The 27,137-nt window shown below is 45.3% G+C and overlaps 1 long non-coding RNA gene across 1 annotated transcript; it reads left to right on the forward strand.

The window, feature by feature from the left end:
* Positions 1–1,406: 1,406 nt before the first annotated feature.
* LOC120991369 lies at positions 1,407–19,475 on the forward strand. Its single transcript, XR_005776645.1, has 3 exons — positions 1,407–1,532; positions 13,705–13,710; positions 19,465–19,475. It is a non-coding gene; the product is annotated as an uncharacterized LOC120991369 (long non-coding RNA).
* Positions 19,476–27,137: the final 7,662 nt, after the last annotated feature.

Raw genomic sequence — 27,137 nt, forward strand, 5'->3', positions numbered from 1 at the left:
AGGAAATAGATACTACAGCAGGTTTCCACACACAGGCAAAGCGCCTAGTAAAGTATAAACGTTTTAGCGGTCACATCACCCATCCAGTGTCCTTCACTTATCCTACGTATTTCGCTGAATGGCTTTGTCAGGGGATGAAGCCATTCGGTGAAACGCGTAGGGTAAGTGAGGGACACTAGATGGGTGATGTGACCGTTAATACATTAGTTTACAATTGAATGAGCTAATATATGGTGTTCCTGGTCTACCTGAGGCACTATTGCTATGTACTTTACTAGGCTCTTTGCCTGTGTGTGTGGAAACCTGCTGTAGTATCTATTTCCTTCATTTTCTGTTACTAACTTGGGGCAACATTTACACTTGTGTATTTATTTATTTATTACATTTGTTGTTTCCCCTATATGTATTCACATTTATCGGTCCCCCCCCCCGGTGTCCCTCTTTTATACCTATTTTATTCCACCCAATGATGTAAGATTCCATTATATGTGTTTTATTGTGTTGTTCTAATAAAGTATATATTTTTTTGCTTACATATGGTCGCTTTTTCTTTGGTGATCTGGTTATGCACTTAGTGTTATAGGTTGTGATTTAATAAATATATGTGGCCCTCATAGGTCGTCTGTGTAGGTTTTTGTATACAAATTTTTGAAGACAATTAGAACACCTGCACTTTATTCGTGTACAATAGATTTAGACACAAATCCAATTTTTTTTTTAAATTAACAAAATGAAAGAATTTCAAAAAGTTTGCTCATCTCTAGTATGATTGACTCTAAATGTATTCTGCAGTAGGACATCAACCATACAGCCAATGTCACTTATTAATGTATTTCTTATTTTATTTATTAAGAACTATCTTCATAGTGAAAAAAAAAGAACAAAGAGTTCTGACTGGAAGTCATACCATGGCCCCCAAAGAGCCTTGATCTCAACATCATAGATCCTATCTGGGATAACATGAAAAGATAGAAGGATTTGAGATAAATATTGATTTGATTTTGATTTCTATGGTGCACATTGTGTTGCTAAAAATAAACCATTAACACATCTAAGCTTGAAGCAATCTAACTTTGTAGCTTTTTTCCACACATGCATACAAAGCTGTAGGTAAAAACATGGTTGATGGTGTTAACCAGTTTGTTTACAAACACACTTGTAGTGTACGGGAGCTGTAATGCCCGTCACTACAGAAGGGTCACTTGTTGTGCTGTCGTTTCCCCTTATTTATGGGGAGGTTGGTATAAGTCATCTTCATAATGTAATGCTATGTACTTCCATGTTACTGTGAAATTTGCATGTGCAGGCCAGCTAGGGGTGTCATTCCAGCTCTAAGTCACTAGAGGGAGCTAGGGAGCCCTAGGTTATATAAGGCCCAGTCAGGGAAGGGAAAGTTAGTTTAGACCGTGTCTGAGAAAAGGCCAGGCCATGGGCCTGTGAGAGCAGAGCAGGCCTGGAGCCTGCAGACTAGGAGAGGGTATTGCAGTCCCTGTAACCGGGTTCCAGATCCAAGGAGAAGGTTCCCCTCCTGAGTCCATATTTGCAGAAGCAGGAACACCACGGTTAACCAGCCTGAGGACACTGAGAGCAGAGTCAAGTCTTGGAAAGCAAGAGGTACTAAAGACAGCAGAGGAGGTACTTGATATTTATAGACCCAAGGATATACGCCAGAGCTAGGGCATTGGGCCTTGGGGAAAAGTTTCAATGTTCCAGGATCAGTCAGGAATAGAGTGCAAGCCGCCTGTACTGCAAGTCCTGTGTTTAACCCTCTGAAATCACCTTGCTACATATTGCCTGCATTAAATGTACCAAAACTAACTGTCTTCAAAGGAACTGCGTTTCCAACTATGTCCGTGTATGACAACCACTGGAGAACAAGTAAAGCATAAGTTCTGTTTTATTATTACGTGGTTCCTCAGTTATTCCTGCTATCAGCAAACGGCGTGCCACCGTTCAATTGGCACTGGCGTCACGAACTTTAAAGGGACCTTGCCCCAGGCACATAAAACACCTGCAACATCCAGGGCACCTCATCCAACACCAGGCCTGGTCCCTAAACACAGAGTGTGCCCCAGAGGACTTTTGTGCCGGCCTCTCCTTCACTGCTGTATGCCTGCCCAGGGTTTCCATATATAACTGTGAGTGACCCTCGCTTGCCATTGACCGTGACCTCACAATCGCATTACCCTGCAGGTCTGGCGTACCGCACACTGCACCATCCAAACAGCAGCAGTGGCACGATGACAGCAGCAGCAACCAAGGTAGACAGCAGCAATGGCATTAGAACAGCAGCCATACTGTACTCAGCATAATGTTACACAGGCAGACAGCGGCAGTGGAATTATGGTGGCAGCATCATCAGAAGCTATATTGTACAGAACATGATTGTACGCAGGCAGTGTCAGTGGCATGCATGACAGCAGCAGCAGCCATATGGTATGGAACATAATGGTCAGCAACAATGTGATGATGGAGGCAGCAGCAACCATATGGTATGGAACATAATGATAGACAGGCAGACAGCAACAGAGGCATGATGGTGGCAGCAACAGCAGCCATACAGTGAAAAAGATGGCAGAGTTTCAGTGGCATGATGAAAGAAGCAACAGCCATATGGTATGGAACATGATTTTAGGCTGACGGCAGTAGCAACAACCATACGGTATGAGAGAAGATGTTGGGCAAATAGACAATGGCAGTGGCATAATGGAGCACCGTTGGCAATGGCAGGTCTATTTATCCGACTCCGGAGCTGTGTGAAAATGCCTTGTTCATCGTTTCACTTAGTGTTATGGCAGCAACTGCACCACCAGGAACTTGGCCAAGTGGGTGTTAAAGGGGTTATCCAATTTCAAGAAACCCCCCCCCACATGTACCGTGCCCCTCACCAGTAATATACTTGCCCCGCTCCCGGCTCCGCTCCTGGTTCCCGCACCACTGCTGCTGCTGCAGGGAGAAGGGTAAGTATATAGGGGCCCGGCAAATGTGGGGGGATTTCTTGAAATTGGATAACCCCTTTAAGCTTGCGCACCTGCAAATGGCTGAGCGCATGCAGTTGTTTCTTGGCCATACATTCTGTTATAGATGGCTGTTGACAGAGCTGAGTAGGAAGTGGAGGAGGAGTAGTGTAAGCAGGAGAAGCAGTAACTGATGATGACAATGACAAGGACACTGTACTACACGTGGATGTGGCCTGCAAAGGAGTCCAGGAGAAGGAGGAAACTCTTCTTACGCTACCTGGCAGGCATTTAAATTTTCCCCCAGAATCTAATGATGCTGCTTCATGTGCTGCAATAGAGCCGTGGTGCTTATGTTTGTGTTTGAATGCCCACGGCTTATTTTCAGCCTGCAGATCTTGCAAACAGCAATGATTTTTATCTTCTATTGTGGAAAAAATCTGCCAGATCGGAGACACTCACAAACTCTGCTCATAGCTAGCAGCAGCCAAGCTTGACTTAGGTCTGGCACATTGAGCCTTTAACCACAGTATCAGTGGCATCATCAGTTCCCAGGCTGACCATAATAGATAGTTCAACTAGATTAACACAGCCTGTTATCAACAGGGATATACCATATACATATAATTCAACTTGAAAGAGAAGCGGTACTCTATAATATCCTTTAAAATAATTTGTTATTTTTATTAAATGACATAAAAGACATGTACATAAAACACATTTACACAAACATGAATGCAGAGACCATACAGAGTGCCATAAAACTTATCCTCATAGGCATCACTAAAATAGCTGCTAATTAATAAATTATCTTGCTATATGAGAGCTGTGTGAAGACGCCCAGGTCAGCATATGAATATAGCAGCTGGCTCTGGATGTGCTCACAGCTATCTAAGCTTAAAGTGCATAGCATAAATATATTACAGGTCTAGATGGTATGGGGGTACTACGGCCGACATAGAATAATTATAAGGTGCATCGCAGGTGCTACCATATCTATCTCGCAAGCCAGTCAAAGTCTCTTAGTTCTTACCCTGTATAGAGTGGTGTGTCAATGTGGATAAGTTCTGTTTGGCGTGCTCCTCGACGCACGTTTCGCTTTATTGCTAGCCCCTCCTGATGAAGCAATAAAGCGAAACGTGCGTCGAGGAGCACGCCAAACAGAACTTATCCACATTGACACACCACTCTATACAGGATAAGAACTAAGAGACTTTGATTCATGTTTGTGTAAATGTGTTTTATGTACATGTCTTTTATGTCATTTAATAAAAATAACAAATTATTTTAAAGGATATTATAGAGTACCGCTTCTCTTTCAAGTTGAATTATATGACCATAATAGATGCAGATATGGCCCTGGCAGTTTTCTTTGGAGCTTCTGGCCCTATATTGACTCTACTCTTTATTTCTGCCACTGCCTCTACCATCTTCCTCTCATGATACTTCCTCCTCAGAACCCTGATCTGGCTCTCAGGTCCTTTCAAACACACAAGCATCATCATCGTCACCTTCACTTTCCCTGCCATTTTTTTCAGGCTGCCATATATCATCGTTGGCTCCTTGACCATCTCCCGATTCCTTGCTCTCTATTTGCTCTGAGTGTCGCTACGACTGCCCCTAACGCCACCACCGAGGCTACAGGTGCAACTAATACCACCACCACCAACACATTTATGCATTGGGTCCCCCACCTCTGCCTGAATTTCCTTCTTATGGGAGTACAAATGTTTACTGTTGTCATCTATCCTGGGTATCTTCCATATCACATGGAATTTAGTTTCTTCAACTTGGGATAAAATAAGGGATGCAAATGAAGGCTACTCTGGAGTTTCAATGCAGAGGAGCAGGAGGAATGCTATGACCCTTTGCCTCTAAGGCATAATGTTAGACACAGAGGTGACAGCCGCATAATCAGTCCACAATCTCATACTCTCAGACTCTTTGTCCTCAATAGTGTTGAGCGTGAATATTCGCATTGCAAATTTTAATTGCGAATATCGGCACTTCGAGAATTCGTGAATATTTAAAATATAGCGCTGTATACTCAGTTTTTTTTTTTTCACAGTACACATGATCCCTCCCTGCTTCTAGCTTGTGGGCCAATGAGAAGGCTTCAAGAGCTTAGCAACTTCCCTAGCAACCAATAGGAAAGTTGCCTACCCCTTAATATATAAGAGAACCTCTCCACAGCCATGTTGTGCTGTTTCATGCAGTTAAGAGAGAGAGGAGTGTGATCTTTGTGCTGTGCTGAATTCTAAAACCTCATATATATATAATATATATATATATATATATATATATATATATATAATCCAGATAGTGTTAGACAGTGTAGGTTAGTGAGTGAAAAGTGTAGCTGATAGGTTCCAGTGTAGGGTGTTAGGGACATTATATAGTTAGCTCATATATATAATCCAGATAGTTAGTGGTAGATAGTCAGTGTAGGTTAGTGAGTGAATAATGTAGCTAATAGGGTCCAGTGCAGGGTGTAGTGTAGGTTAGATAGAGATATAGTATAGTGTAGGCTTTTGCTGTCTGTTTCGTCTGTGAAAAAAGTTTGTTTCTGTGTTTTAGGGTTTCATGTGGGTAGTGATTAGTGTCAGCGTCCTTTGTCTGTAAAAAAAAAAAAAAAAGTCTTTAGTGTTTTAGGTTTTTGTGTGGGTAGTTATTAGTGTCAGCGTCTTTTTTCTGTGAAAAAAAACTATAAAAAACCAAAAAAGTCATTTTCTGTGTTTTAGGGTTTCGTTGGGTAGTGATTATTGTCAGCGTCCTTTGTATGTGAAAAAAAAAACACAAAAAAAGTATTTTTCTGTGTTTCAGGGTTAGTGTTTTAGGGTTTTGTGTGGGTAGTGATTAGTGTCATCGTCTTTTGTCTGTGAAAAAAAATGTATTTTTCTGTGTTTTAGAGATAGTGTTTTAGGGTTAGTGTTTTAGAGTTTCGTGTGGGTAGTGATTAGCGTCATCGTCTTTTGTCCGTGAAAAAAATAAAAATATTTTTCTGTGTTTTAGGGTTAGTGTTTTGGGGTTTTGTGTGGGTAGTTATTAGTGTCTGTGTCTTTTTTCTGTGAAAAAACAAAAACAAAAAAAAGTATTTTTCTGTTTTAGGGTTAGTGTTTAGGGTTTCATGTGGGTAGTGATTAGTGTCAGCGTCCTTTGTCTGTGAAGAAAAAAACACACAAAAAATATTTTTCTGTGTTTTAGGGTTAGTGTTTTAGGGATTTGTGTGGGTATTGATTAGTGCCAGCGTCCTTTGTCTATGCAAAAAAAAGGTAGTGATTAGTGTCACCGTCTTTTTTCTGTGAAAAAACTAACTAACAAAAAAAAAAAAAAGTCTTAGGGTTTTGTGTATATTTTATTTTACCATTTTTGTCCCATTGTCCCCAACCCAATAAAGTTTGCCCAAATTCCCTCATTATTTTCCTTATATATATTTTTTTTATAGAAAAACAGATCATGGGCATGCCAACAGCAGTAGTAGGGGAGTTGGTTCCAGTGCTGGAACGCTGCCAGCACGGGGCTGCTCCTCTACCCACGGAGGGGCGGGCACAGGTGGCAGGGGCGTCCGCCTCATCCATGATTTTTTAGGGCGTGGCAGTCGCCCCATTTCATCTCAAGACGCCGAGGCAGTGGTGTCATTTGTGACACAAGCTAGTGGCACGGAGTCCTCTGCCCCGGCTCTGAGCAGCAGCAGCTCTCCGCCTCCTGCAGGACTAGCCCCCACCCCCCAAGAATCTACCCTGATGCTGTTTGACACCGATAGTAAAAGGAACATCTTGGGGGTGGTAATGCAGGAGAGTGAGCTAGAGCTTGGTCCGGATGCTCAGGACCTTTTGTAAGGGATGGAGGAGGAGGAGGAAGGGGTACCGCCCGTCAGTACCCCAGTGACATCCCTTCCAACTGATGTGGGTGGTTTCAACCACAGAACGCCCGCACCTAGTCAGACCCAGGCGTCAGCAAGGGGACAGCGGAGCCAGGTCAGGGGCTCCACGTCTGCTGTTCCCCTCAGTCAACTACTGGTCGACCTTGGGTCTGACATTGCAGGGGATGAAGAGGAGGGTGATTTAGAATGGGTATCACCTCCCTTGTCAGGTGAGATGATGAGGAAGGTAGGCACCTGAGGCAAATGGTGTGCCAGGTCACCAGGGAGCCCAGTGGCAGGGGCTCCACTGGTCATGGCAGTAGGAGGCGGCGGCACAGCCTCCACCTGTGCGCACCGAGGCCGAACAGGCGCAAGCCAACACCACCCCATCTGACAGGAGGTCGGTGCGTAAGACACCTGTTTGGGCTTACTTCACCCTGGCAGCAGACGATGTGACATTTGCCATCTGTCAGCTGCGCCATGCCAGGGTGAGGAGAGGGAGGTCTGTTGCTCAGCTGGGTACCACTGCCCTTACCCAGCACCTGAGAGTCAACCACTGGTGGGAGTGGGAACAGATGCAGGGTGGTTACAGCAGCGCCAGCAGCAGTGCGCAGAGGAAAACAGCTCCTGCCACTGTCCTGCAGCCACCCAACCCCTTCCAACAATGCATTCCCACTCCCCCACTCCCTCTCCTAGAGGTACTGGTACCGGCAGCCAGACCTCTGCCTCCTTTGCACTCTCCTCTATCTCCTCCACTGCCGTCTGGCGCCAGCCATCTGTTGCCGATGCATTTGAACGCACCGCACCCTACGCCCCCGGAGACCAACACATGCGTTCACTCAATGGGCTCCTGGCAAGGTTTATCGCCCAACATCTGCTGCCCTTCAATATTGTGGACTGCAATCCATTCCGGCAAATGTTGGAGCAGGCCCAACCCAGATAGCGTGTCCCCAGCCGCCATTTCTTTGCCAGGGCCGCGTCCCTGCCCTACACCATCAAATTGTGCAGAATGTATCCCTGTCATTGTATCATGCTGTCAGCAACAGGGTGCATCTGACAATGGATGCCTGGACCAGCAGACATGGGCAGGGACGATACATCAGTTTTTCAACCCATTGGGTGTCCCTCCGAGGCGCCGGAGAGGGATCACCAGATGTGGCAGCATCTCAGTTTGTGGTGCCGCTCCTGGGCTTCCAGGGGAGAACTGCTGCTCTCCCTCAAGCCACTGTCTCCACTACTGCTGAGCCCCCAGCAAGTGTGAGGCACGTTCGCTGCCAGGCCGTGCTCCAGATTGTGAGCTTAGTGAAAGATAGACACACGGGACCTGATGTTCTGGCCGCCCTCCAGGCTCAAGTCCACAAGAGGCTGACACCCCGAAGGCTTCAGGCAGGTATGGTTGTCTGTGACAACATCAGAAACCTCCTCGCCGCCCTCCATGCTGGCAGTCTAACACACGTGACCTGCATGGCACATGTCCTCAACCTTGTGGTACAGAAGTTCCCAAGCACATACCCAAGGTTGAGCGACATCGTGCAATGTGTAAGTAGGACTGCCAGCCACTTCCGATGCTCACCAACCGCCACTGCATCCCTGTCTAAACTGCAGCATGAAAACAGCCTGCCACCTCACAGGTTGATTCTGGACAGCGTGGAGCGGTGGAACTCCACCCTCCAAATGCTGGAGAGGTTGTGGGAGCAGCGACGGGGGCGGTAAGAGAATACCATCCATTGTGTTCCTGCTGGACAGGACATTAAATCGCCTGCTCGATGCTGGGGAGAGTGCCTGGGTGGAACAAGAAGAGGCAACAATGCTCCACCAAGACCAGCAGGAGGACCAAGATGTCATGGTCCCAGGCAGCCAAGAAGAGTCACAGTGTGCTTTCCTCTTCCCCATGGCTGCGATGCCTCAGGAGGGACCCCCGGATCAAGAAAATTAAGGAAAAGGGATGATTTTTGGTTGGCCACATTTTTAGACCCTCGCTGCAAAGGGAAACTGGAGCAGTTCATCCCAGCCAGCTGTAGGGATGCCCGTATGAATAACCTGCAGGCTTGTCTGATCCTCCGGCTGTAGCAGGCTAACCCTCAGCCTCACAATCCAGTTCTCCCTGCCCATCTCAACCAGCAGGTGGCTGGCCCAAGCAGCTCCAGCCAAGTAGGTGATCTTATGGGTGAGATGAGGTTGTTCTACCAGTCTGCGTAAACCAGTAGCAGCAGTCACCACCAGCGGCTGGCCCACATGGTGGCAGACTACATGGGTTCCGTCGGTGCTTCCGACAGCATGAGCACCGACGACCCCATGGAGTATTTGGTGTCCAGGCTGGACACCTGCCGTGCGCTCGCTCAGTATGCGCTGGAAGTACTGTCTTGGACCCTCCAATGTACTGTCTGAGTGGACATTCAGCGTGGCAGGTGGGGTGGTCACCAACAAGCAGACCCGTCTGTCCACTGACTTTGTGGACAGACTGACATTTATAAAAATGAGAGTCCTGGATTGGCAGCGACTTGCTGGCCCCAACGTCGGTTCCGGGCGCTGAAGGGTCCCTTGTCAATCCCTCTCCTTGGCTCTCCCTCCCAAACTGCGTTGTTTTTAACTTCTGTATATATTTCTTATTTATTTATTTATGGATGAATTTTTTTATATATTTATTTATTTATAACGTTATTTATATATTTCTGTATTGATTAATTTATTTATGTATTTATTGATGAATTTATTTATGTATTTATTTATTTATGGATGAAATTTTTAATATATTTATTTATCTATAACTTTATTTATATATTTCTGTATTGATGAATTTATTTATGTATTTATTGATGAATTTATTTATGTATTTATTTATGGATGAATTTTTTTTTATTATATTTATTTATTTATGACTTTATTTATATATTTCCGTATTGTTGAATTTATTTACGTATTTTTTGGCAACAATTGTTATTAATATTTTTTCCAATCGATTAGTTTATTTATCTTTTTTTTTCATTAATTTATTCATTTAACTAATTGTCGAAATATATATATATATATATATATATATATATATATATATTTCAACAATTAGTTAAATGAATAAATTAATGGAAAAAAAAGATAAATAAACTAATCGATTGGAAAAAATATTAATAACAATATATATATATACACTGCTCAAAAAAATAAAGGGAACACAAAAATAACACATCCTAGATCTGAATTAATTAAATATTCTTCTGAAATACTTTGTTCGTTACATAGTTGAATGTGCTGACAACAAAATCACACACAAAAAAAAATGGAAATCAAATTTTTCAACCCATGGAGGTCTGGATTTGGAGTCACACTCAAAATTAAAGTGGAAAAACACACTACAGGCTGATCCAACTTTGATGTAATGTCCTTAAAACAAGTCAAAATGAGGCTCAGTAGTGTGTGTGGCCTCCACGTGCCTGTATGACCTCCCTACAACGCCTGTGCATGCTCCTGATGAGGTGGCGGACGGTCTCCTGAGGGATCTCCTCCCACACCTCGACTAAAGCATCTGCCAACTCCTGGACACTCTGTGGTGCAACGTGACATTGGTGGATAGAGCGAGACATGATGTCCCAGATGTGCTCAAGTGGATTCAGGTCTGGGGAACAGGCGGGCCAGTCCATAGCATCAATGCCTTCGTCTTGCAGGAACTGCTGACACACTCCAGCCACATGAGGTCTAGTATTGTCTTGCATTAGGAGGAACCCAGGGCCAACCGCACCAGCATATGGTCTCACAAGGGGTCTGAGGATCTCATCTCGGTACCTAATGGCAGTCAGGCTATCTCTGGCGAGCGCATGGAGGGCTGTGCGGCCCTCCAAAGAAATGCCACCCCACACCATTACTGACCCAATGCCAAACCGGTCATGCTGGAGGATGTTGCAGGCAGCAGAACGTTCTCCACGGCGTCTCCAGACTCTGTCACGTCTGTCACATGTGCTCAGTGTGAACCTGCTTTCATCTGTGAAGAGCACAGGGTGCCAGTGGCGAATTTGCCAATCTTGGTGTTCTCTGGCAAATGCCAAACGTCCTACACGGTGTTGGGCTGTAAGCACAACCCCGACCTGTGGACGTCGGGCCCTCATATCACCCTCATAGAGTCTGTTTCTGACCGTTTGAGCAGACACATGCACATTTGTGGCCTGCTGGAGGTCATTTTGCAGGGCTCTGGCAGTGCTCCTCCTGTTCCTCCTTGCACAAAGGCGGAGGTAGCGGTCCTGCTGCTGGGTTGTTGCCCTCCTATGGCCTCCTCCACGTCTCCTGATGTACTGGCCTGTCTCCTGGTAGCGCCTCCATGCTCTGGACACTATGCTGACAGACACAGCAAACCTTCTTGCCACAGCTCGCATTGATGTGCCATCCTGGATAAGCTGCACTACCTGAGCCACTTGTGTGGGTTGTAGACTCCGTCTCATGCTACCACTAGAGTGAAAGCACTGCCAGCATTCAAAAGTGACCAAAACATCAGCCAGGAAGCATAGGAACTGAGAAATGGTCTGTGGTCACCACCTGCAGAACCACTCCTTTATTGGGGGTGTCTTGCTAATTGCCTATAATTTCCACCTGTTGTATATCCCATTTGCACAAAAGCATGTGAAATTGATTGTCACTCAGTGTTGCTTCCTAAGTAGACAGTTTGATTTCACATAAGTGTGATTGACTTGGAGTTACATTGTGTTGTTTAAGTGTTCCCTTTATTTTTTTGAGCAGTGTATATATAGAAAAGAAAAGAAAAAAGCAGCACACATTAAACGCGGGTGCAAGTCCTTATGGGGGCCTCTGACCAAGGTCCCAAGTACATATAGAAGAAAAAAGGCAGCACTCCAAATCAGTGAAAAAAGTGGATGGTTTATTCACCCATATATATATATACTGCCTGTCTAAAAAAAAAAATTGGCACCAAAACACCACACAATATTTAGTTGGACCGCCTTTAGCTTTGATTACGGCATGCATTTGCTGTGGCATTGTTTCGATAAATTTCTGCAATGCCTCAAGATTTATTTCCATCCAGTTTTGCATTAATTTTTAACCAAGATTAGGGTTGAGCGAACCCGAACTGTAAAGTTCGGGTTCGTACCGAACTTTAGGATTTTTGGAACCCCGGACCCGAACCCGAACATTTCCGTAAAAGTTCGGGTTCGGTGTTCGCCGCTTTCTTGGCGCTTTTTGAAAGGCTGCACAGCAGCCAATCAACAAGCTTCATACTACTTGCCCCAAGAGACCATCACAGCCATGCCTACTAATGGCTTGGCTGTGATTGGCCAAAGCAGCATATGACCCAGCCTCTATATAAGCTTGAGTCACGTAGCGCTGCACGTCACTCTGCTGTTACAAGTGTAGGGAGAGGATGCTGCTGGACTTGTGATTTCAGGGAGAGAATAGGAGAGAATCTAACTCAGCGATCTACAGACAAATAGTTGTGTGGGTGCAGGGCACTATCGTTTTACCCTGCCCTGAGCTCATTGACCAAAAAATACAAACTTTTAGAATTCTGTTAATTAGGTGGGTGGTGGCAGCGGCGGCCATTTTATGCATGCTCAGTGCACCAGCACTGCATCTGAGCTTTTGGGACATTGCAAATCACCATTTGTTGGGGGAAAACTACAACATCTGTATTAGTCAGTGTGCAATTTTAGGTAGAAATACACCCATCATTTTCTGGGGTTTTAAAAACACACTTTTTTTTCCCCAAAAAACAGTATTTTCCAGATCTGCAAATGTTAAATTAAAGTTTAATATCTACAGCTTTCATATTCTGTTAGCAAAAAAAGACTTTTTGGGCAATCTACAATATCTGTATTAGTCAGTGTGCAATTTAAGGTAGAAATACACCCATCATTTTCTGTGGTTTGAAAAACACACTTTTTTTTCTTCAAAAAACTGTATTTTCCAGATCAGCAAATGTTAAATTCACGTTTAATATATACAGGTTTTATATTCTGTTAGCAAAAAAAGACTTTTTTGGCAATCTACAACATCTATATTAGTCAGTGTGCAATTTAAGGTAGAAATACACCCATCATTTTCTGGTGTTGGAAAAACACACTCTTTTGACTAAAAACACTATTTTCAGGCCTTGCAGCATCAGCACGTGGGAAATTACAGGCTTATATACTGCTGTCAAATTCAGTTTTTAAACAAACACTCATTTGGACACAAAAAGTTTAGTGGGCAGCCTTTGATGCAGATGTCATTTTGAGATACACCCTTAATACATTTGGATTACATTCAGAGATTTTAAATACCGCCATTTGGTGCACCAATATTGAATTCAGGCCTACACTGGTTCAGGCCCTGTGAGATACCCCCTCTACATACAGTGGTTTGAATTAGGCATTTGAAATACAGCCATTTGAAATACAGCCATTTTTTACCAAGATATATTTACTGCAGGCCTACACTGATTCAGGGCGTGTGTGATCCCCCCTATACATACAGGGGTTTGAATGAGGCATTTGAAATACAGCTATTTGAAATACAGCCTTTTTGTGCAAAGATATATTTACTTCAGGCCTACACTGGTTCAGGGCGTGTGTGATCCCCCTATACATACAGGGGTTTGAATTAGGCATTTGAAATACAGCCATTTGAAATACAGCCTTTTTGTGCAAAGATATATTTACTGCAGGCCTACAAAGGTTTAGGGCCTCTGAGATACTACCTCTATATACAGGGGTTTGAATTAGGCATTTGAAATACAGCCATTTTGGGCAAAAAAATCTTTTATTGAGGCCTAGTTTGGTTCAGGCCGTGTGAGATACACCTTTTACATACTGTTGCTCTATTCTACTATTAATTAAACACCCATTTAGGGCAAGATCCTAAATTAAAAAAATATGAGGAGATCGTCAAATAAGGGACGGCGCCCAGGTCATGGTGCTGCTGGTGGAGCTCCTGTTGCAGGGAGAGGACGTGGTCGATCTGTGCCAGCTACACGCACAAGTGAAACCCCTTCCTCAGGTGAGAGTAGGCGACAAAACCTGCAGCGGTATTTGGTCGGGCCTAATGCTAGTCTACGAATGGTGAGGCCTGAACAAGTACAGGCGATAGTAGATTGGGTTGCTGACAATGGATCCAGTTCCTTCACATTGTCTCCCACCCAGTCTCATTCTGAAAGACCACAGTTGGCACCTGCAGCTGATGTCCATCAGTCTTTCACCTCACCCCCTTGCAAATCAGCCAAGCAGTCTGAGCCCCAAGTCATGCAGCAGTCTCTTCTGCTTTTTGATGACTCTGTTAGCAGGGTTTCCCAGGGCCATCCACCTAGCCCTGCCCCAGAAGTGAAAGAGATTGAGTGCACTGAAGCCCAACCACTAATTTTTCAAGATGAGTACATGGGAGGACCATCGCAGCACGTCTCGGATGATGACAAAACACAGGTGCCAACTGCTGGGGCTTTCGAAAGTGTGCAGACCAACAAGGAAGTCAGGGGTGAAGACTGGGTGGAAGACGATGTGGAGGACGATGAGGTCCTCGACCCCACATGGAATCAAGGTCATGTGAGTGACAGATGTAGTTCGGAGGAAGAGGCGGTGGTCGCACAGAGCCACCAGCACAGCAGAAGAGGGAGCAGGGTGCAAAAGCGGAGCGGCCGTCCTCTAGACAGTACGCCTCCTACTGCCCACCGCAGCAAGGGACCGAGCACACCAAAGCCATCTCTAAGGTATTCCCTGGCGTGGCAGTTCTTCAGACAATGTGCTGACGACAAGACACGAGTGGTTTGCACGCTGTGCAATCAGAGCCTGAAGCGAGGCATAAACCTTCTCAACCTGAGCACAACCTGCATGACCAGGCATTTAATGGTCACCAAGCATCTCCATAATGTCCCACAGAAGTGTTCAGCTCTTCATATCCCAAACACTGGTAGGGAGAGGAAGTACCCCCCTACCCACCCACGATCCCTAGCCCTGAAAGCCAGCATTTCTAAATTACTTGCCTTTGAAATGCTGTCATTCTGTCTAGTGGAGACGGATAGTTTTAAAGGCCTTATGGCAGTGGCTGTCCCACAGTACATCGTGCCCAGCCGCCACTACTTTTCAAGGCGAGCCATCCCTTCCCTTCACAACCAAGTAGGGGACAAAATCAGGTGTGCACTGCGCAACGCCATCTGTGGCAAGGTGCACCTGACTACGGATACGTGGACCAGTAAGCACGGTCAGGGCCGTATTATCTCCATAACAGCACACTGGATAAATGCAGTGGCGGCTGGGCCTGAGGCAGATAGCAGTCCTTTCACCACCGAGGATTGCAGGGCGCTTCGGTTTGCCTCCTGTTGCTTCCTCCTCCTACTCTGCTTCCTCATCCTCTACCAGCTCCTCATCCAGTCAGCGTAACACCTTCACCACCAACTTCAGCACAGCCAGGGGTAAACGACAGCAGGCAGTTTTAAAACTTATCTGTTTGGGGGACAAAACCCACACCGTGCAGGAGTTGTGGACGGGCCTTGAACAACAGACCGATGAGTGGTTTGTGCCAGTCAGCCTCAAGCCCGGCCTGGTGGTGTGCGATAATGGCGAAATCTCGTAGCAGCTCTTGGACTAGCCGGTTTGACGCACATCCCTTGCCTGGCGCATGTGCTGAATTTGGTGGTGCAGGAGTTCATTCACAACTACCCCGACATGTCAGAGCTGCTGCATAAAGTGCGGGCCGTCTGTGCGAGCTTTTGGCGTTCTCACCCTGCTGCTGCTCGCCTGTCAGGGCTACAGCGTAACTTCGGCCTTCCCACTCACCGCCTCATATGCGACGTGCCCACAAGGTGGAACTCCACCTTGCACATGCTGGCCAGACTGTGCGAGCAGCAGCAGGCGATAGTGGAGTTTCAGCTGCAGCAGGCACGGGTGAGTCGCTCGGCGGAACAGCACCACTTCACCACCAATGACTGGGCCTCCATGCGAGACCTGTGTTCCTTGTTGCGCTGTTTCGAGTACTCCACCAACATGGCCAGTGCCGATAACGCCGTTCTCAGCGTTACTATCCCACTTCTATGCCTCCTTGAAAAAACGCTCCTGGCGATGATGGAAGAGGATGTGGCACAGGAGGAGGAAGAGGGATAATTTCGTAGGGTTTCCGGCCAGTCATTCCCAAGTGGCTCCGAGGGTGGGTTCCTGCACCCACAAACCCAAGGTACGCAATTGTCCAGCCAGGGCACAGTTCTGGAGGATGAGGAGGTAGAAATTGAGGAGGAGGAGATGCAGGAGGAGGAACCATGTTCACAGCAGGGTGGCACCCACACCAGCTCATGGCCATCACTGGTGCGTGGATGGGGGGATACAGAGGACACAGACGATACACCTCCCACAGAGGACAGCTTTTCGTTGCCTCTGGGCAGCCTGGCACACATGAGCGATTACATGTTGCAGTGTCTCCGCAACGACCGCCGAGTTGCCCACATTCTAACTTGTGCTGATTACTAGGTGTCCACGTTGCTGGATCCCCGTTACAAGGACAACGTACCATCCTTAATTCCATCACTAGAGCGTGATCGTAAGATGCGCGAGTACAAGCGCGCGCTGGTAGACGCGCTGCTGGTGGCATTCCCACCTGACAGCGGGGGCACAGTGGATGCACAAGGTAAAGGCAGAGGACGAGGAAGAGGTCGCCAACGCAGCTGGGGCACCGCCAGCACCTCAGAAGGCAGGGTTAGCATGGCCGAAATGTGGAAAAGCTTTGTCAGCACGCTACAACAACCAGCACCACCAGCTAATATGGAACGTCTTAGCAGGAGGCAGCATTTCACCAACATGGTGGAGCAGTATGTGTGCACACGCCTACACGTACTAAATGACGGGTCTGCCCCCTTCAACTTCTGGGTCTCCAAATTGGGCACATTGACTGAGCTTTCCCTTTACGCCTTGGAGGTGCTGGCCTGCCCTGCAGCCAGTGTATTATCTGAATGTGTGTTTAGCACGGCAGGGGGCGTCATCACAGACAAGCGCAGCCGCCTGTCCACAGCCAACGTGGACAAGCTCACGTTCATTAAAATGAACCAGGCTTGGATCCCACAAGACTTGTCTGTACCTTGTGCAGAATAGACATTTATACCACCATCAAACATACATTCTTGTACTCAAGTCAAGTGCAATGATTCTTTGTTACCTACCCAATAAAAAATAAGAAAAAAACATTGCTGGCTACCTCCTCCTTCTCCGTTGCTGCCTCCACCTACAACACCACATTCACCGCCTCCTCAACCTCCGACTCCATATCCACCTCCTTCTCTGAGTTGCAGGTTAATAATTTGTAATTTTTTGTTATTTTATTTTATTTTAAGTTATTTCCATATCCACATTTGTTTGCAGAGCAGTTGCCAGGCTCTTTAGCACACTTTACTGCCTTTTACATCCTTCTAGCCATTTCAAGGATTTTATTTTTGAGCCATTTTAATGCAAAAAAGTACCAATTTTAGTGCACTAAATTGAAAAAATTCTTATTTTCAATTGTCTGGTGACATTTTACCATTTTTGGCGTATACAAACCCCTGCTGTGCCTGGGTGACAGGGGCCTAAATCTCTCAAAATCATCTGTTCTATTGCTGGGTGACATGAACCCCCCTTTTGCCGTGAATGAACCCCTGCTGTGCCTGGGTGACAGGGGCCTAAATCTCTCAAAATCATCTGTTCTATTGCTGGGTGACATGAACCCCCTTTTGCCGTGAATGAACCCCTGCTGTGCCTGAGTGACAGGGGCCTAAATCTCTCAAAATCCTCTGTTCTATTGCTGGGTGACATGAACCACCTTTTGCCGCGAATGAACCCCTGCTGTGCCTGGGTGACATGGGCCTATATCTCTCAAAATCCTCTGTTCTATTGCTGGGTGACATGAACCCCCTTTTGCCGTGAATGAACACCTGCTGTGCCTGGGTGACAGGGGCCTAAATCTCTCAAAATCCTCTGTTCTATTGCTGGGTGACAAGAACCCACTTTTGCTTTGAATGAACCCCTGCTGTGCCTGGGTGACAAGGGCCTAAATCTCTCAAAATCCTCTGTTCTATTGCTGGGTGACATGAACCCCCTTTTGCCGTGAATGAACCCCTGCTGTGCCTGGGAGACAGGGGCCTAAAGCTCTCAAAATCCTCTGTTCTATTGGTGGGTGACATGAACCCCCTTTTGCCGTGAATGAACCCCTGCTGTGCCTGGGAGACAGGGGCCTAAAGCTCTCAAAATCCTCTGTTCTATTGCAGGATGACATGAACCCCCTTTTGCAGTGAATGAACCCCTGCTGTGCCTGGGTGACATAAGCCTAAATCTCTCAAAATACTCTGTTGTATTGCTGGGTGACATGAACCCCCTTTTGTCGTCAATGAACCCCTGCTGTCCCTGGGTGACAGGGGCCTAAATCTCTCAAAATCCTCTGTTCTATTGCTGGGTGACATGAACCCCCTTTTGCTGTGAATGAACCCCTGCTGTGCCTGGGTGAAAGGGGCCTAAATCTCTCAAAATCCTCTGTTGTATTGCTGGGTGACATGAACCCCCTTTTGCCGTGAATGAACCCCTGCTGTGCCTGGGTGACATGGGCCTCGTTGTCTCAAAATCCTCTGTTCTATTGCTGGGTGACAAGAACCCCCTTTTGCCGTGAATGAACCCCTGCTGTGCCTGGGTGACATGGGCCTCGTTCTCTCAAAATCCTCTGTTCTATTGCTGGGTGACAAGAACCCACTTTTGCCGTAAATGAACCCCTGCTGTGCCTGGGTGACAGGGGCCTATATCTCTCAAAATCCTCTGTTCTATTGCTGGGTGACATGAACCCCCTTTTGCCGTGAATGAACCCCTGCTGTGCCTGGGTGACAGGGGCCAAAATCTCTCAAAATCCTCTGTTCTATTGCTGGGTGACATGAACCCCCTTTTGCCGTGAATGAACCCCTGCTCTGCATTGCTAACAGGGAACTAAATTTAGTGAAAACATCTGTTACTGGAAGATGCGCGACTACAAGCGCACGCTGATGATGGCATTCCCACCTGACAGCGGGGGCACAGTGGAAGCACAAGGTCGAAGGCAGAGGAGGAGGAAGAGGTCGCCAACGCAGCTGGGGCACCGCCAGCACCTGAGAAGGCAGGGTTAGCATGGCCAAAATGTGGAAAAGCTTTGTCAGCCTTGGAGGTGCTGACCTGCCCTGCAGCCAGTGTATAGTGTGAACGTGTGTTTAGCACGGCAGAGAGCACTATTACAGGCCGCAACCAATGTGGACAAGCTTACGTTTATTAAAATGAACCAGGCATGGATCCCACAGGACTTGTCCGTACCTTGTGCAGAATAGACATTTATACCAGCCTCAACCATCCATTCTTGTACTCAAGTGCATTTATTCTTTCTTTTATTTTGTTATATGTCCCAATATTTTGGGGGATACCCCAATTTAAAAATAAAAAATAACAAATCAGTGTTGGCTACCTATTCCTCCTTCACCGACGTTTCCACCTACACTGCCACGTCAACCTACACCGCCACATCCACCCATCCACCGCCTCCTCATCCTCCTACTCCTAGATCCAAATTGTTATTTAAAATTTTTCTGTATTTTATGTTATTTTAAGTCATTTCCCTATCCACATTTGTTTGCAGAACAGTTGCCATGCTCTTAAGCACATTTTGATGCCTTTTGCAGCCCTCTAGCCCTTTCCAGGACTATTTTAGAGCCATTTTAGTGCCTAAAAGTTCGGGTCCCCATTGACTTCAATGGGGTTCGGGGTCAAGTTCGGGTCAAGTTCGGGTCCCGAACCCGAACCTTTTTTTTTAAGTTCGGCCGAACTCGTCGAACCCGAACGTCCAGGTGTCCGCTCAACTCTAACCAAGATCTTGTATTGATGGTGATAGAGTCTGACTGCTGCGCAAAGCCTTTTCCAGCAAATCCCAAAGATTCTCAATGGGGTTAAGGTCTGGACTCTGCGGTGGCCAATCCATATGTGAAAATTATGTCTCATACTCCCTGAACTACTCTTTCACAATTTGAGCCCGATGATTCCTGGCACTGTCATCTTGGAATATGCCCGTGCCTCAGGGAAGAAAAAATCCATTGATGGAAAACCAGTATGTTAGGTAGTCAGTAGACCTCATTCTTTGAGTACGTACTGTTGCTGAACCTAGACCTGACCAACTGCAGCAACCCCAGATCATAGCACTGCCCCCACAGGCTTGTACAGTAGGCATGACCTATTTCCATTGCTCCAGAGTCCAATCTTTATGTTCCCTAGCAAATTTTTCTGGTTTGCCTCACTGATTCATGGTTTTCTTACGGCTACACAGCTGTTCAGTCCCAATCCCTTGAGTTCCCTTCGCATTGTGCATGTGGAAATGCTCTTACTTTCACAATTAAACATAGCCCTGAGTTCTACTGTTGCTTTTCTTATATTTTATTTCACCAAATGTTTAAATGATCGTCTATCACGATCATTCAGGATTTTTTTCCAGACACATTTCTTCCTCGAATATGATGGATCCCCACTATCCTTCTAGTTTTTAATAATGCGTTAGACAGTTCTTAACCCAATTTTAGTAGTTTCTGAAATCTCCTTAGATGTTTTCTCTGCTTGATGCATGCCAATGATTTGACCCTTTTCAAACAGACTAACATATTTTCCACAACCATGAGATGTGTCTTTCAACATGATTGTTTATGAAATGAGAAGCAACTCATTGCACCAGTTGGGGTTACGGAAAATAACTTGTTGCCAGCTGAAAGATAATTGCCCATGCATTAATTATCCTATAGGGGGCTCATACCTATTTGCTCAGTTAAATCCAGTTGGCGACTTTTTTTTTGAACAGGCAGTGTATATACTATGGGGCTCCTAGGTGGATGCATCATCGACTTGTGGATCTTGGGTACCATGTACCATACTGGTTTAATGGGAAACTGGGGGTAGAGTCTCTCCGCAGCTTCTCTCATATATTGGGTTTTATACATAACAACCACATTGCCCCCCTTGTCGGCTGGGTTGACAATTATCTCCTTACAGTTTGCAAGCCATTCTAATGCTCTTTTCTCACCATCACTGATGTTTGATTTTGTTTGTGGATATATCAGAGCTTTAGTTTCTTTAAGGACATGCTTTTGAAATAGATCTAAGCTGCCTCCAGCCGACAAGGAGGGAGGGAATGTGGATTTAATCCCTTGTATAAAGGGCCAGATTCTTCTACACTTTCCGGTGCCTTGAAATCCTCACTGTTGTGTAAATCTAATAGTGTAAGAACCACCTGTCTATCCTGTTTCTCCACCCCTTCCCCTAGATGAAAAGCTAAGGTTCCTACAGGTAGGGGTGTTGCTGCTTGTACTGTCACGGCCTATGGTGTACGCTGTGACACTGTTGCCACACTTGCGGTTGCCCGCGGCAACGTGTTGCTGTGAGAGCATGCGGTGGCAGTGTCTCGGCCTTCTGGGTGATTGCCGTGACATGGTTGCCATGCATGCTGTTGCCGGTGGTTACGTGTTTGGTATGCTTGTGTGTGCACCTCCCCTTTAAGTTGTTGCCTGCCTCTGTCTGGTGCGGTAAGGGTTAACTCCCTGACTGGGTGTGGTCACTTGGCTATTATCCCCTGTTGCTCCCTGGCTGGAGTCAGTTGTACTTCAGCTGTTGTTGGTGCTGGAGCTCTGCTCCAGTCCAGGGTGTTCCATCTGTCCAGTGAGGGCCACCCTTGCGGTCATACTGTCACGATGGGGAGTGGGGGAAACCCCCCACCGTGCGGTGTCAAAGGGTAAAAGGGGATCAGCCTGGCCAAAAGGAGTATTAAGGGAGCAGGTCATCTCCTACAGCATCCCAAATCCTCTCCCTGACTCCTCACCGTATGAGCGGACCCCGAAGGTAGGACGACCAATACTCAGGATTCCTAGAGACCCTAAGTCGCCCTGGTAATCCCTCACCAAGGAGCAGGGAAGAGACGACCTGTTCATCCCAGTCATGGAGGAACAGGAGTCTCTATCTGAGGCCAGGCTGCAAGGAGAGGGGAACACATACAGCTATAGAGATGGCAGGTAAGTGAAACCAGTAACACACTTACCTGCCACAGACACACTAACTGGAACCCGTGCACAAGTGCTAGTGTCCACACCAACATTAAAGGACACAGCACACACCACAAACCACACAGGAACACAGAATATCCATAGCTGCAATAAACATGAGACAGGGGAATGTCTAGTAAACATGTTGGACACCAAACACCACCAGACATGTAACACCAAACTAGACATTCAAACACCCTGAACATAACCCACTCCATACAAAAAGGGACAGGAAGGGAAGGAGACACTGGGATAACATTGATGACCACAACCAGCAAGGTAGCTAACCCTTACTGCACCAGACAGGGGAAGGCTACAACTTAAAGGGGAAGTGAACACACAAGCATACTAAAACATGTAACCACCGGCAACAGCATGCGTGGCAACCATGTCACGGCAATCACCCAGAAGGCCGAGACTCTGCCACTGCATGCTCTCAAAGCAACACGATGCCGCGGGCAACCGCAAGTGTGGCAACAGTGTCACAGCATACACCATAGGCCGTGACAAGTATATTGTCTGCCGTGTTAAACTTGTTGACCTGAAAATGTTTAAACAGATTCAATTTCCTTATGGCTTTAAACATGTCTACTTCAAAGTTTACCACATCAAATTCAGATACCAATCCATAATTCAAACCCTTTGATAATATTGAAAGGCAATCACTATTGAGAGTAATGTCAGTCAAATTCATCACATTATGTCCCAATGGGGGATGGAATATCTCACCCACGTCTAATACCGTCTTCAAGCCACCTGCTTCCTCTTCCGCTCGTGCGGGGACCTGTGTTTTGTTCTCCCCCTCCTTGTTCCTCTGCTAAAGGAGGGTGTTGTCTCGCTGTGTCCTGACCCTCTGTCTGTCCGTCATCTATATTTGTTCTAGCATTATTAAGTTCCTCCGATGTGCTTGAGTCAGACTCGGATGTCCAATAATCTTGTGATCGTTTGTTCCTCCTGCGTCGGCTCCTCCCATTGTAGCGTCCTCTAACAGGTTTCCAATCGAAGACACGGTTATTATCAAAATCATCTTTATCTCATAAATTGTATCTTTTTTCTGCTCTTTGATCGCAGCTTGTATAGGTATTAGATGTTTTTCCAGCTTTTTTATGAATACCTTGTATTGATTTTCTGTGCGTCTCATTTTCAAATCACTTTTTACTTTATTCAATTCCTTCAATACATTATCGTATTCTTTTTCATTACGTGCCAAAACAAGTTGCATCAATTCAGAGGAGTATTTAAGGTGAATAGATTGCCATTGCTCGACAAAAACCGGATCATCGTTAAATTGGGACACCTCTTTATACATCCTGAGTCCCCTTTGGACCCTATTTTGAGCAACATACGACTTAAGAGAGGGGACTGTCCAGAATAAACGCATCTCTCTTTCTGCTAAATGCGAGACCTTTAATTCCAGCAGTTTAATGCTCATAATTTGTGTGCTGTCTCCACGTTCACACTGTGCAAAAAACGTTCGCGTCCACCCGTCCTTTTTTTTTTATTAATTATCTTTATTAATTGATGTATCAAAACAGATTACAATACAAAAGGATTAAATAAATAATCCCCAACTTCAATATATTTTCCCCTTATGCCAATTGCCTGCACCCACCCCCCATACCTATGATGCGTCCAGAAAAAAAAAAAAAGGAGAAAGAAACAATTGTCACAACTAATCAAATCTTCCAACCACCCCATATCTTAATTCACTTCTCATCAGCTTCCCTCTGTTTATACAAGATTTGCTCGTAGTTTTTTACCTTATTAACTAGGTTTATCCATATATTTAGCTCTGGAGTATGTCGAGCAAACCAGGTCCGACTAACCAGAACTCTAGCCAACAGCAGTATCCTGCCTAGGAAGATCTTTTGATACTTATGGCTATTTATTTTGGAAAAATCGTTTAGCAAAAACACTTGTAGTTCGAAGGGCATTCGTATTTTTAGTTTGTAGGTGATGAAGTTATTAATGCTATTCCAGTATTTTATAAGTTCTGGGCAGTTTCAGATCATATGGAGATAGTCCGCATCTAAGGTGTCACATTTAGGACACTTAGACGTATCTCTTAGCCCACATTTATTTAACCATGTAGGGGTGACATACAGTCTGTGGCAAATGTTAAAGTGTACTAGAACATGATTAAAGTTCTGGGATAGTGAACCTAGATTCCCAAAAATATTCCCCCACCCTTCTGGTTGTATATTCGGACAATCCATCTCCCAGGCTCTTTGTCCTGGTGACTGTGTATCACTAAACCGTGCCTTAAGTAATAGCTTATATATATTTGAAATCTTCATTCTAGGCAGTGTCCTCCCTGTCCAATCATTCAAGAAGGATGAACTATCTATATCTAACACCAGTTTATCGTCCAGACTAGATAATGCTGAACGCAATTGAAAGTACCTAAACCATGAAAGGTTTTCTACATTGTGTGATAACTCTATAAATGACTTAATCTCTCTATCCTTAATTACTTGTGAGATATACAAAATTATATTCTTTTGCCAAAATGTGTCCACTGCAATACCATCTAACATTTGTAAGTGTACATTATGCCAAAGAGGCGTGAATGTAAGTGAACCCTTTACCTTCAACCATGTTCTAGTAATAGCCCACACTTTCAGAAGTAGTTTTATAGTCTCTCTGTAGCCCCGCTCTTGGCTCCTCAGTAGCCCGGATTCTAGCAGGGTGAATATATTATTATGAGCGTAGCTCCCTACTAACCTCCCTAAAAGTGCACTGTTTTTTTATTCATAGCACATCAATAACTGGGCAGCAATAAAATACCCTTTAAGGTAGGGGAGGTTTAAACCCCCGCACTCCAGTGGTTTATACAGATATTCCAATTTTATTCGAACTCGTTTTCTTCCCCATACTAAATCGTTAATTATTCTTTCCATGAGTTTAAAATATTTATCTACAATCCAAATAGGTGTGTTCCTAAGCACATAAAGGAATTGTGGTAATATCACCATTTTGACCAGTGAAACTCGGTCAGCTCTGGATAGGGGAAGTCTCAGCCAGATCCCTATTTTAGCTCTAGTTTTCGTTATTATGGGGATCAAATTAAGTTGTACAAAATTTTCAACCCTGGGCGATATAATCAAGCCCAAGTATTGAAAAGTGTCAACAATGTCCAACTGAGTCACAAGAACCTCTTTCTGTGGTAACGGGTCTATTGGCATCAAACTGGTCTTAAACCAGTTTATAAGAAGACCGGACACCTCACCAAATGATTTAACCATTTGAATAATTCTGGGAAGAGTTGTTTCCGTGTGGTCTATAAAAGAAAGAACATCATCCGCATATAAAGAGATACGGTCTTGCACTCCTAGCGTACCAAATCCTTTAACCTGATCATCCTGCCTAATGGCCATAGCAAGGGGTTCAATGTAAATATCAAATAACAGTGGGGATAGTGGGCAGCCCTGGCGCGTACCTCTATTTAAATCCAAACTAGTAGTCAGGATCCCATTAAGACTCAATTTTGCCATGGGAGATCTATACAATAGTTTGAGGATACCTATAAATCTTTCCCCAAAGCCCATCCTTGCCAGAACCCTCCAGAGGAAATGCCACTCCACCCTGTCAAAGGCCTTAGAGGCATCCAATGACAGGATGGAGTGGGTAGTCCCCCCAGGGGCCTGTATGTTAGCAAGGAGCTGATACAGATTATGATGCGTACCCTTGTTTTGTATTAAGCCATTCTGATCTGGATGGACAATGGAGGAAATAACTCTAGAAAGCCTAGAAAGCCTTGTGGCCAAAATCCTTGCAAGAAGCTTAACATCTGCATTAAGCAGTGAGATTGGCTTCCATCATTGAATCTGGCAGTTTCCGTTCCTCCACCGATTCAGAAAAGACCCCTAGCAGTCTAGGGAGAATAAACTCCTTATATTTACTATAGAATTCGTATGGGAGTCCATCTGAACTGGGGGTGGAATTGGCCGAGCATAATTTAATAGCCCCCTCAAGTTCCTGAATTGAAAACTCTAGTTCAAGTGCTTTCTTTTGAGCTCCAGTAATGGTTGGAAAAACAATGCCATCAAGATAAGAATCCATCATATCATCTGTAATCTTAGATTCAGCTTTATAAAGAACCAGGAAGTAGTCCACAAAGGCCTTCTCTACAGGACCCTGTCCACTAACCGTCCTACCATTAGCCAGTCGAACATTATCTATATATTTTTTGGATTCTTGACTCAAGATCACTCTGGACACTCTGGACAGAATTTTACCAGGTCGCCCTGACTCTATATTTTTGCCCTTTGAAAAATAAGCTCTGTTGGGCCTTGTCCAACAAGAAGTTAGAGTATGCTTGTGTGGTCCTTTGCATACTTTCCCTATTCTCCTCCGTCTTATTTGTATAGAAGGATTGTGTCGCCAGAGATGCAAGTTCTTCTAGGTTTTTCTGTTTTTCCCGTACTTCTTTCTGAGGTTCGCAATGTTACTGACCATCATTCCCCTCATATACGCCTTAAAAGTGTCCCATACCACTTGAATTTTTGCTGAGCCATAGTTGTTATCCCAAAATCGGTTAATTTAATTCTGGATTATTTCATGTCTCTTTATTACTGATAACCAATAAGGGTTTAATCTAAAAGGGGGTCTTTGTGTGTGCCTTTCCTGGTTCAAACAGAGTTCAAGGAGTAGCGGCGAATGGTCCGAGATTGACCTTGTTTCGTATTTCATTCGCTTTACCAGTCTCACATATTTACTATTTATCAGTGCAAGATCTATTCTAGACATAGATTTACCTGCTTTGCTAAAGCATGAAAAAGCCCTTTTCCCCTGTCCTAGGTGTCCCCAAACATCTTCGAACCCAGCCTCAAAGCAAAACTGTGCCAAGGGGGACCCCTGAACCGGACTATCTCCCTTGACACTCGTAGAGACCCTATCAAATAGAGGATTAATGACACAGTTAAAATCACCAATAATCAATGTTGGACACTCTGGCCATTCATCCATAAATAATAGCAAAGAATTAAGGACTGAAAAGGAGAATGGCGGTGGAATATAGACAAAAGCCAGGATACATGTCTTCCCCCTCAACCTACAATATAGGAAGATAAATCTCCCTTGCTGGTCGACAGAGGATGCCTCGCACACGAAATCAATCATTCTATGTATCAAAACAGTAACACCTCTGGAGTAGCTGGAAAAAATAGAATGATACGTATGCGCAGCCCATCCCCTGCCGACCACCCTGGAGGTCTCCCCAGTAGGATGTGTTTCCAACAAGCATACTATTGCTGGGAGGGGGATCCGTGTCAAATCAAAGACCGCTTGTCTCTTTCCTCTATCCCCC

Source organism: Bufo bufo, chromosome 2 (assembly GCF_905171765.1).
Source record: "Bufo bufo chromosome 2, aBufBuf1.1, whole genome shotgun sequence".
Taxonomy (NCBI): domain Eukaryota; kingdom Metazoa; phylum Chordata; class Amphibia; order Anura; family Bufonidae; genus Bufo; species Bufo bufo.